The 11,504-nt window shown below is 35.7% G+C and overlaps 2 pseudogenes; both read right to left on the minus strand.

Moving 5' to 3' along the window:
* Positions 1 to 3,739: 3,739 nt before the first annotated feature.
* On the minus strand, positions 3,740 to 5,318 carry LOC132060447 (LEAF RUST 10 DISEASE-RESISTANCE LOCUS RECEPTOR-LIKE PROTEIN KINASE-like 1.1; annotated as a pseudogene).
* Positions 5,319 to 5,461: 143 nt separating this feature from the next.
* On the minus strand, positions 5,462 to 6,516 carry LOC132060448 (rust resistance kinase Lr10-like; annotated as a pseudogene).
* Positions 6,517 to 11,504: the final 4,988 nt, after the last annotated feature.

Raw genomic sequence — 11,504 nt, forward strand, 5'->3', positions numbered from 1 at the left:
TAATGGCTCAACCTTCCTTTTATTAATTGAACTAGTGAATATATTCGCGCTTCGCGCTGTCATAAAAATATTAGCGAATACATATTTTTTTTTTTGTTTTGTAAATTTAATTGTATAGAGGAAATAAAAAAAATGTGTCGGTTGTATCTATCGATTTAATAAATTACAAATTATAACCTTTTCATTGGAATTTCCTTGGTTGGTTGCTCTTTCTAAGACATCCAAGTGTCAGTTTTCCTTTTAGGGTAAAGGTGTAAAATATATACAACTTCAATGCGATTTAGAGCAGATATACCCCCATTAAAAAGTGGTATATATATACCCTTGCCGTTACAAAATGGTGCAAATATACCCCTACCCTTACACAAATAGTGCAAATATACACTTTTCGCTAATGGGATTTTAAAAAAAAATCATTTAGCTTAATTTTTAATTAAAAAAAAATGTCACGTGGCTTTAAAAAAAAATCTACCGATTTTTTTTTTTGAGTAGACGTATTTTTCTGACGCCACATGGTAAATGTTTTTTTGGGGGGTCTGGTCTGGTTCGTTTAAAAAAATATTTTCGTGGCATTAAAAAAAATAAGTCTGCTCATTTTTTTTTAAACGAACCAGACCTGACCCACCAGAAAAAAAACTATCATGTGGCTTTAGAAAAATATGTCTACAAAAAAAAATGGGTAGACTTTTTTTTAAAGCCACGTGATATTTTTTTAAATAAAAAATTAACTAAATGATTTTTAAAAAAAACCGTCAACAAAAAGGGTATATTTGCACCATTTTGTATCGGCAGGGGTATATTTGCACCATTTTGTATTACATTTCCAAGGCTTCCACACTTGAATTCCTCGGGGCAGCTACTATTTTGGGATTGGTTCTGAGCTTGAGCTGAATGTAAGATAAGCAACTGATAGAACATCAAGAAAACTGACAAATAATTTAATGCCACCATTCTGAATTCAGGTACTAATAATAAATTGTCATAAGATCTATGCAAAATCAATAGTACAAGTTAGGTTTTCTGCATTTAAGTATAATTTCTAGTCTTATTCGTTTTCTGCACCACATATTTGTATGTATCTATCCTATCCCTTTAACACGTTAGTTGACTTGGAATTTTATACCTCTGACTACTTTAGGAAAGTTCCATTTTACTATCCACAGAAGAATATTCAAAAGAAAGTTCAAACTTTTTTTTTCTTTTATAATGATGGTGATCGGGTCAGTTTGCCTGCACCTTTATTATTAATAAAACTAATAGTTGTTACCTCTCATCAAGACAAGTCGCATATCTCTCCGCGTCGAGGCTTAGGCATGTGGGATAAATCACCTAGTATTTTTTATTATCTTGGTTGGGATTGAACTTGATTTTCAATGTTTGCATCCACCTCATCTAGGGGGGATTTAGTGCATAAGTTATGATTAACCTAGTAATTTGGTTCAGATACATGTACTAAAAATTCACTAAATAAGTACAATTGTACAAATAATAGATTGCAAACATTTTTAAGTGTCAGGTTCTTTATATTGGAAATACATCTGTCACTTGTACGGTTAAAGAATTGAACATATGGTATTTATAAGAAGGGAAAAGGGTCAAATTTATCCCCTACTCTCAAAAATAGTTTACATTTAACCTCAGTTATACTTTTCGGACAAATTTACTCTCGCCGTTAGCCTTTTTTTCAAATATATCCCTTGCCCTAATAGAGCCAAGAGTACGGGCAGAGTATAGGGGTAAATTTTGGTCCTATTCTCGAAGTACAATGATAAATTTGCTCTGTTAGGTATAATTTTTTCTTATTTTTCGTTGGTCCCGTATTTCTTCACGTAAAATCCTTGAAATGACTTACTTTTAACTGTCTTCTAATGTAGTTAAGCTTCAACTAATTCACTACAGTTTAGACAAAAAGAGTCTTGCAGGTTTTCTGAATGTAAAATGGAAAGCTTATGCTTGGACCAAGTCTGCAATTTATAGGTTGATATGCTTCATACTTAAATAAATATTAAATCTTTTGGAGTATAGTGTCTAAACAAGTTGGAGAAACTAGAAAAGTCGGTCTTGGTGCAATTTCTAGTACTGCATTATTTTGGGGGTCCACGAATTACGGTCCCAAGAAGAAAAATCTCATAAGGATATGAACATAATTGTAATATCTATTTTATTGGGTATAGACATTGCCAATCCTTAGTTTTCCATGTAAATTAGTTTTCCATGTAAATGATCAGAGCATCTAATAAACTTATGATAAGAACTTTATGCACTTTAGCTTGTAGAAAAGATATGTATTTGATAAGTAGAATTAATGATCTTGAATTTAAAAAAAAAAGATCTGGCTGTTTAATCCTTTTTTCAGGACATAACGCCTTTTATATAATCTTCATCTGCAACAATTCTAGGAACTAACCTAATATAGAATGTTTCCGTGCATTTTGTCGCTACTTGAAATTTCTTTTTTTGTTTAACCATCTCATATCCAGAACCCATTGGCCTGACTTTTATAGATGCACACTAGGTAGGGCTCGTTTGAGGGGAAGTGTTTCTTTAAATCTTCCATCCCAAATTTCAAATGCGAGGCACTTCCTGGTTAAGAAAAAAGAATCTTATCATGTCATCTCACCACAGCCTTTGGTGGTATGGAAGGGATGTTGTAGAAGAAGAGAGTTACTCTCTACCTCCCATTTTATGTGAAGGTGTTACTGCTTGGAGAGTCAAACAGTTTTTTCTTTGACTATAATTTTTTCAATCAGCTGACCCAATGCCGATTTTTGGGTCCTATCTATAGCTAAGATTGCCAAATTAACCTCATGCCTGTCCATACTTATATCTACAGTGCCTTGATAATGTGAGCTTGACTAGAACTATAACAGAAGCATAATGATAGGTAAGGAACATCATTTGGAAGGGTATTGAGAGCCTGAATTTCAAACTTTGACATAATTTGTGACCAAGGAAACAGTCTTAACATTGCTGATGGACTATATCACAAACTTTGACAAAATTTGCGATCAATGGATTATGGACTAGCAGTTTCAATAGCAAGGCTCACTCGAACAGGACAGAAGCGACTTTGCTACATTTTCATGAAGGTGAACAACTACTGTTCCCTTAGGAATGTACTCGTAAACAAGCAGGAGGTCATAATGCATCTTGAAGTGCATTCACAAATGTAATTATACTTTTGGATTCATTATATTCTCAAAAGCATATTCACAAACTACTCTTTTTGCACGCCAAAGTCTAGTTCATAAAGGCAAATCTAACTTTTTAAAAAGAGTTAAAGTAACACCAATCTCTATGTCATTATAGTTCACATCTTCTGCTTTTTTCTGCAGTATCAGTCATATCATCTGGTTTCCCATCTGTTAACTTAGAATTTTGGTGCAAATACTAGAAGAAACAAGCCTCAAATTATGAGGGCCACATATGTATAAAAGACTCGAATCATAGCCTAAAAGATTTTCTCTTCATATCTATCTCATTTAGCAGAACCTCACATAGCCTACTTTAACAAGCCTCTACCTTTTTCAAGACGTATAGAAAGACAAGGAAATAAAAAAGGAATATCGAAGACTAATCGGGAAGGTGAGCCAAACTACACTATGAATCTGAGTTTATAATATACGGCATCTCCATTTTTAACACTTCTCTGGATGCAAATAGGCAGTGAACTCATAAACAAGCAGAGAGCCAAAAAGAATGAGAAGAGAGTGAAAGTTGAAAATTAATGAAGTTCTCATTAACATCTAAGGAATTTCCCCCCGCTAATACTAGTTGTAGTAGAGCAACTAAACCACTTATCATTCACAGAATTCGGTGAAATAGGTAATTTAGATTTCATCAATTGTGCGTCATTTTCTGATTCATTATCAATGATGTTAATCTCCTCTTCCTTCTGGTTTTCAATCTCGCCCCTCCGAATTGCCTTTAGAATTTCTAACACTTCATCCATTGTTGGCCTCATCTCCTTTTCAAGTTGGAGACATCGGAAAGCTAGCTCTGCAACTGAGGTAGTCATTCTCCTAACTTCAGCATCGGACTCGTAACCAAGAGATGGATCGATCAACTCCTCAAATGCACATTTCAAAATCTTGCTTATTGCAAAGTTACCAAACTAATCTCATCCCTATACCTTCTTATATCCACGCAAGCAATGATGATATGAGCTCAATAAGGACAACTCCAAAACTATACACGTTACTTTTACTAGTTAGCTGATAGCATGCATGATAATCCCGATCAACATATCCAGGCATCCCCTGAGGAGCAGTTGAGATATGAGTTACATCATTCGGAAAAAGTCTCGAGAGCCCAAAATCTGCAACTTTTATACAGAAATTGTTGTCAAGAAGAATGTTGCAAGTCTTAACATCACGGTGTATTATGTCAGAAGCGTGTAGATAAGCTAAAGCACTAGCAGTTTCTGTGGTAATTTTCATTCGGATAGGCCATATAAGGGTTCCGTTGTTTGCTTTTTCGCCATGGAGGTGATCAGCAACTGTTCCATTCGGGATGTATTCATAAACCAGGAGGAGTTCACGACTATGCCTTGATGTGAAACCATAAAGCATAACAAGATTCTGGTGCCTTAAGCGAGTAAGAATTTTAATTTCATTCTTAAATTGCACCATCCTCTTGGAATTTTGCTTATACAGGTGTTTCACTGCAACTTCTCTCCCATAACGAAGTTTACCTAATAATTAAAATACATCGTTAGCTGATGAAATATGTTACAAAACCATAAGCATTGATACAATAATGCAGAACTCTGCTTAATGCTTTTCAAATTTGGGCTCTTTTCATTTTTGGCCTGTCGGCCGAAATTAATTAGGGCGCAAGCCAAAATACACAAAACCTATACAGAAACCTATTATGTATATTATATGTATAGTTTGTGTATATGATATGTATATTTATACTCAATATACAAAACCTATACATTTGCTGGCTATTATTCTATTAAGCGGTCCACGAATGTAATTATCCCTTTCCAAAATTTGGTTATGAAATCCATTACTTGGTTTAAGTGGCGTATTACCATAGTATACAGTTCCAAAACCTCCGTCTCCAATCTCTCTGGAGGAATCAAAATTATTGGTGGCTTCTTGAAGAGTAGAGTAGGAGAAGACAGGGACCCCAAAGTGCTTGCTACCCCCTTCAAGATCTTTTCGATCAGAATATGTATTTCTTGTGAAAGAGTGAGAACGACCGCCTTTTCTTTTCTTGAAACGCCATATAACAATACCAAGGCAAATTGAAAAGGTCAAGCAAATCACTGCAGGTAAGACTGAAGCAAACACAGGAAAACTAATCAGGTTTTATTTGAAAAATGGATACAGAAAAGTGGATAGAATTCGACGAAAGCTGTCAGTGATTAGGCATCTCAAACTGTCCATTCATAAATCATATAGGTAGCAATAGGCATGTCTCTATCTGACCTTGAGGGAAAAGCTAAGAAAGGCTAGGGAGGCATTTGCAAAGATCCCAGGTTACCTTGTAACATATCTACAACCATACTCATCGATGGCCTGCTAGCCGGAGTGGTTTGGATGCACCATAGGCTCACCAGTATAATCTTTTCTGCAAGTTCTTTATCCTCTTCCTTCACAATGCCAGTTAATCGAAGCTCTTCGTCTTGTTCTATTGTGTGTAAATCCAGTATGGAAGTATAATTCACTGGAATGGTCAACAAAGAACATCAATATTTTTCCTTCCTCCAACCATTTCGAGGACCATCATACCATAGCTGTACACGTCTGACTTGTGAGAAACTCCTCCAATGTTTTTACACACAGTTTCTGGCGCAATATACCCAATAGTCCCTCGTGCACCCAATAAGGATACGATGCTTTCCTTCTAGTTACATAGTTTTGCAAGGCCAAAATTGGATATTTTGGGACAAAAGCCTTCATCGAGAAGAATGTAATGAGGCTTTATATCGAAATGCAGGATTCGAGTATTGCAACCGCGATGCAAATATTCCAATCATCTAGCAATACCAAGTGAAATATTATACAATGTTTGCCATCCTAGTTGACAATTTGTCCTGGATTTCACATCATAAATGAACTTCTCAAGGGATCCATTGGGTATGAAATCATAGATGAGAGCTCTATTTCGACCCTCAAAGCAAAATCCCACAAGTGATGCAATATTAATGTGAGAAGTCCTGCTGAAACTTGCTACCTCATTGATAAACTCTTCTCCCCGGTCCTTCGATTCCTTCAAGACCTTGACTGCCACAAGACTCCCATTATGCAATTTTACCTTGTACACACAACCATAGCCTCCTGGACCAAGTTTATTCTTTAAACACTCAGTCATCTTCTTGACTTCACAAAAACTGTACTTCCTTGGAAGGAGTGATCCATGGTTCTTCAAGAAGGCTTTTACATTTCGGTAATCTTCTCTTTTTGTCAGCTTCCAGTAAATCATGGAAAGGGAGCATTTTGTTCTTAAGTACAGGAGTAGGACAATTAGCGCTGCAATTCCTCCAACCAAAGTAGCTACTGTCATAACACGAATTGAAATATTGTTGTCAATTTTGCAGTTGCACCAGTTCTTTGGAAAATCAAAAAAGCACTTGATGTATAAAGGATATTTTTTTCTTCTCATGCCAAACCTTTAGTGGACGGAGATATGCGGTACTTATACTGATGAGATGTAAAATCTACCCAGTGAATAGTCAAGGTGCAGGCAAACTGGCACAAACACTGCCCTTATAAAAGAAAAAGAAAAGGTTTGAGCTTTCTTTTGAATAGTCTTCTGTGGATAGTAAAGTGGATACAATGGTTATTCAGTCTTTGATTTTGCAACTCTCAAGATTCCACTTATGTTTTCCTTCAAGCTGTCAAAGCTGAAAATTCCAAGTCAACAAGCATCTCTAAATGATTAGATGTGAATATATATGGTGAAGACAAATAGCAAGAAGAGATAATATACTCAAATGCTGAGATTACTGGTTACACTCTGCTTCTTTCCTTGCATTAGTTTTGAATTTCTTATAGGGGTATCAAATTAATAATATAGTACGAGAATTGAGAATGATAGCTTTAGATTATTTGTCAGTTTTCTTGATTTTCTATCACATGCTGATCTTTCATTTAGCTCAAATAGCTGCCCCAATGAACTCTACTGTGGGATCATTGGAAATGTGAGCTTTCCTTTCTGTATCCTCGCAGCCTGCTTGGGGATTGTATGCTATTGATTGTGATGCTAGACCAAATCCAGAAATTCATTTGGGAGGAAATGTTTACACTGCTCTGGAACAATGGTCCTCTAGTGATAGTTTTCGAGTTTTAGACCATAGGCTTAATGACTTATTGGTAAAAAACAGTTGTCGATCTTTCGATAGAAGTATATCGTTTCCACGTTCTCCTTCTGTCTCATTTAGAATCATCGAACGCAATATTACCTTGTTCAGATGCAATGACAGTTTAGACATCAACAGGAGCACGAATATTGATCGTCATTTTTGCGATTTTCAGAACTACAGTAGATGTAGTGGCTTCAGAATATACTACAAGCTTCCGAGTAATAGACTCCTCGGATGCACCAGAGGGAGATATTCCTGATAACTGTTCATTGATTCAATTTTTGTTGGTGAAATATACCACAAATTACAGTTGAAAAATAAAATGAACAAAAAAGAATAAATAAATATTCAGGCCGAGGCGCGGATATCTCGCTCTCTTTAAGGAGATTCAAGCCCACTGCAGCATAATCTTCACCGATCTAGCAGTACAACTCTAACTTGTCCCCTGCCTCTCCAAGATACAATAGTCTGTCAACGTCGTGTGACTCAACCAACTACGGACTAGTTAAAGAGTCCAAAACTCCACCATAAGAACACCTTCCTTCAACAAAATCAAACTCTCTTTTAACTCACTTTTTCATGTCCTCTATATTTTTCTCTACCCACCAAAATCTAAGGATGACTTCTATTTATAGGTGAAGAAGTTCATCTTGAAATGAATTGGATGAGAAGTGGGAAGGTGGGGTAATAATGTAGGTAGATAGTTGAAGAATCATGGCATGAGTTACAAATCATAAGGAGTAAGAATGTGGGTGAGTAAAAGAGTTAGTGGTTGTCACACCCTATTTTAACCGGGGTCAAAATAGTTTACGACATCCGGGTAATTCCGGGGTTAATTAAAGTACGGGAGTCGCCACCTAATTATTTTTGGTGAATTAGGGCACCTAAGGTAATTAAAGTTATTATCTAAAGTTGATTTATTTTTTAAAGTCTACGAAACCAAAAAGATCTAGGTAAGGGTTCAATTAGTCTAAAGGGAAGGTATTAGGCACCCTTTAAGACCCATTAACAATGGTTAACCGGCCGGACTTATGGTTAGTTAGGCTAAGTGTGAATACAGTATTTTAAATATTTAAGAAAGTATCTTGAAAGTATTGCTAAAGTTATAAATAGAAGTAAAATGTTGTTTAAAGTAAAACTTGTAAAGTAGTGATTGCATAAAAAGGTTTAATTATAAATAAACTAAAAGAAACGGAATGTGTAATGTTCTTATGTATTTAGAATATGAATTACGCCAACTAGCAAATTAAACGTATTTGTAAAGTTGTTATGAGTTAATGTTTTAACAAAAGATGTATTTCAAGTGTTTTAAGATAGTAAGAAATCTTGATTCTTTTAGCTTAAAACATATAGTCATGCTAATTAAAAAAAAAATTTCTCAAAGTAAATGTTATAAGCGTTATAAATCATTTTTGATGTAAAAAAAATAAAGCTTGTAGAGTTAATTGATGGTTCGACTACCCATTACTAAACTAAACCTCTTAATTTTCTAAGGCTTCTAAATTAACAAATAAAGTGTCAATCATACAATAAGAGTTAATTGCATAAAAGAAGATAGATAAAATAAAATGGAGGCGTAAAGTGATCTCAATGGGCTCGACCCGTTTAAAAATCTTCTTTTATGTTGATGCCTCCGCTACTCTTTGGCCCGCATTTTTTGTTGTTTGGTCGCGACTCAAGAGAAGTTATGTTGGGCTTTTAGCCCAACGCCAAATGCGGGAGGAGACGACGAGTCGCTTGGACTCGTATGCGATGTTCATGCATAAGAAAGGAAAAGAAAAGAATTAGAGCATGATCATTAAACATGGAAAACTTGAAGACTAATATCCATATGCGAATAAGACATCCAAAAAAAAGCGAAAACTCGCATCAAAATAACATAAAAAATAGATAAACGGGCAGCAATACCCAACGGAGAAGTTGGAAGAAAACAGATGCAAGCTCAATGGAGTATTTAAGCAACAAAAAGGAAGTGAAGAAAGTAGACCCAAACAAGCGTGACGATTTCAATTTTCTAGATAATGACTCCTGTATACACATTATATATATTCATGCTTACACACACATAATCAGACTACAACACATTTGCAACGTAATGTCATGCAAAAAATGGGCAGACAGACTCTTCCTCGAGGTACATGACGGGCTACTAAGAGAAATCTTTGATGAAGAATGATAAGAAGTTTCCACAATCAACCTCATTTTATAACATAATGGGTCAAACATATCAGGCAGCCTACTACTATCAAGCAAACCAGGAGTATGCTAAGCATCTTTAGACGAACATAGAAACCAATTAGCAAACTGGAAGGGATGATGCTTATCGGAAAGGTTCTACACTAAATCTTCACACCATAAAATAGCATGAGAATGAGACTATTTCACTTATGCCAAAATCTTACTCGTTGTTTAAATCACCTTAGTCAATATAATGGAGAGTTTTCCAATTCAAAAATAGACTCTCGGGCGGCACGACTTGATTGAATAAGTCTATTGGACTTTCCATGGAATTGAGTTATAACGGCAATGAAAACTTTAAGTAGGACCGCTGGCTGCTATCATAGATGAAATATACTTATTCCCAAATGAATTATGGACTATCTTGATAGACTAAGAGTGACCCTGATCAACATATAAAAACGACCTAAACACTTCGAAACTATCACTGAGGGCACTACAGACCCTAAGACTTCAGACTACCCAAAGAAAACAAAGTATGGAATATTCATTAAAGGACAAAAATCTCTTTACTCAGTGTTAGGTAAATCCCAGGCAGTTTTATGCTTTGGCACAGAGAAATTGAAAACATTTCAGTTCAATCCACATGCACACATAGCGTAGATCTGTTTTATCGAATGCCCAACAACAAACACATTCTTCCTACAATGCAATAGAGTCCAGCACAGAGGTATACTTCACAGATTTTAACAATATATTCACTGAGCTGAATTTGACTTCACTAACTATCAACAAATGACTAACATAGAATTTTCTGTGTCTACGAACCAAAAGGGTGCAGGTGGAACTGAGCATAAAACATAAAATATAGACCCAATCAAATCAGTAAACCACATCGACAAACCATATAATCACTTCGTCGTATCTAACCAAACGGGTTATATTTATATCAAGGTATATCATTTGAACAAATAGAGTAAAAAGAGGGACAATACGATGTTTTCGATCCTATGCATAATATACATAAGATATACACACCAAGGTGTGTATATCGATGTATATCGAATGTATATCCACTGTATATTTCACATATGTTTGACTTTAAATAGATTCTAGGTTCTGGAAATTAATCTAAGCATCCAAACTGCGATATACGTTTTAAATTCGTCTTAGCAGTTATCATCCTATCCTAACAGCTTCCAAACATCAACGAAATAACACGACGACCAAGAACTAAATAAAAATGACCATTGTTGGACATATCCTATCCAATGATTAGCTTCAACATAAATCCCTGATAATCTTATTTGACTCGACCAAATAGCAATCGATCCAAATATGCTCATTTGACCAACATATCATATGAATTAGCATTTTTACCACATACCTAACTAATCGATAAATACATCACAAACGTACGTGCTATTTTACCGATAATAACAACAAGAAAAACATCCCACTTCTACAAACTTAACCGAAATGTAAACAAAAAAAACAAGAACATAATCAAACAGAAACCAAATAGAATAACTAAAATGAGGGAAAGTTACCTTTGTTGGTGCAGTGAAGTGGGTGTCGACGTCTCGGATTTATGCTCGAACTCGAAGAAACCCAAACCCGAACCCGATTAAAGTAACTAAAGTTTCAAAATGAAAAAAAAATGAAAATAGAGTAGTTGTCCCCCACGGCTAAAGTTCACCGGAAAGGAAAATCGATGTTTGGAAGATGGTCTGTGTCCCTCAAAATACTGAATCAAAATTCCTTTTTTTTAAAAAAAAAAACGCTGGATTATTGTCCTTTTTCTTCTTTTCTTCATCTGTTCGATCTCCCTCTCCCTTTATAGAGTGAGGAGAGAGGAGCGTATGAATAAAAGGAGAGGTGGAGAGGAACGTGAGGCGTGGGGGGACAACAGTGAGTGGAGAGGAGCGTGAGGCGTGGGGGGACAACAGTGAGTGGAGAGGAGCGGGGGACAGAGATGAGTGGAGGGGAGCGTGGTGGTGGTGTCGGGTGA

Source organism: Lycium ferocissimum, chromosome 6 (assembly GCF_029784015.1).
Source record: "Lycium ferocissimum isolate CSIRO_LF1 chromosome 6, AGI_CSIRO_Lferr_CH_V1, whole genome shotgun sequence".
Taxonomy (NCBI): Eukaryota; Viridiplantae; Streptophyta; class Magnoliopsida; order Solanales; family Solanaceae; genus Lycium; species Lycium ferocissimum.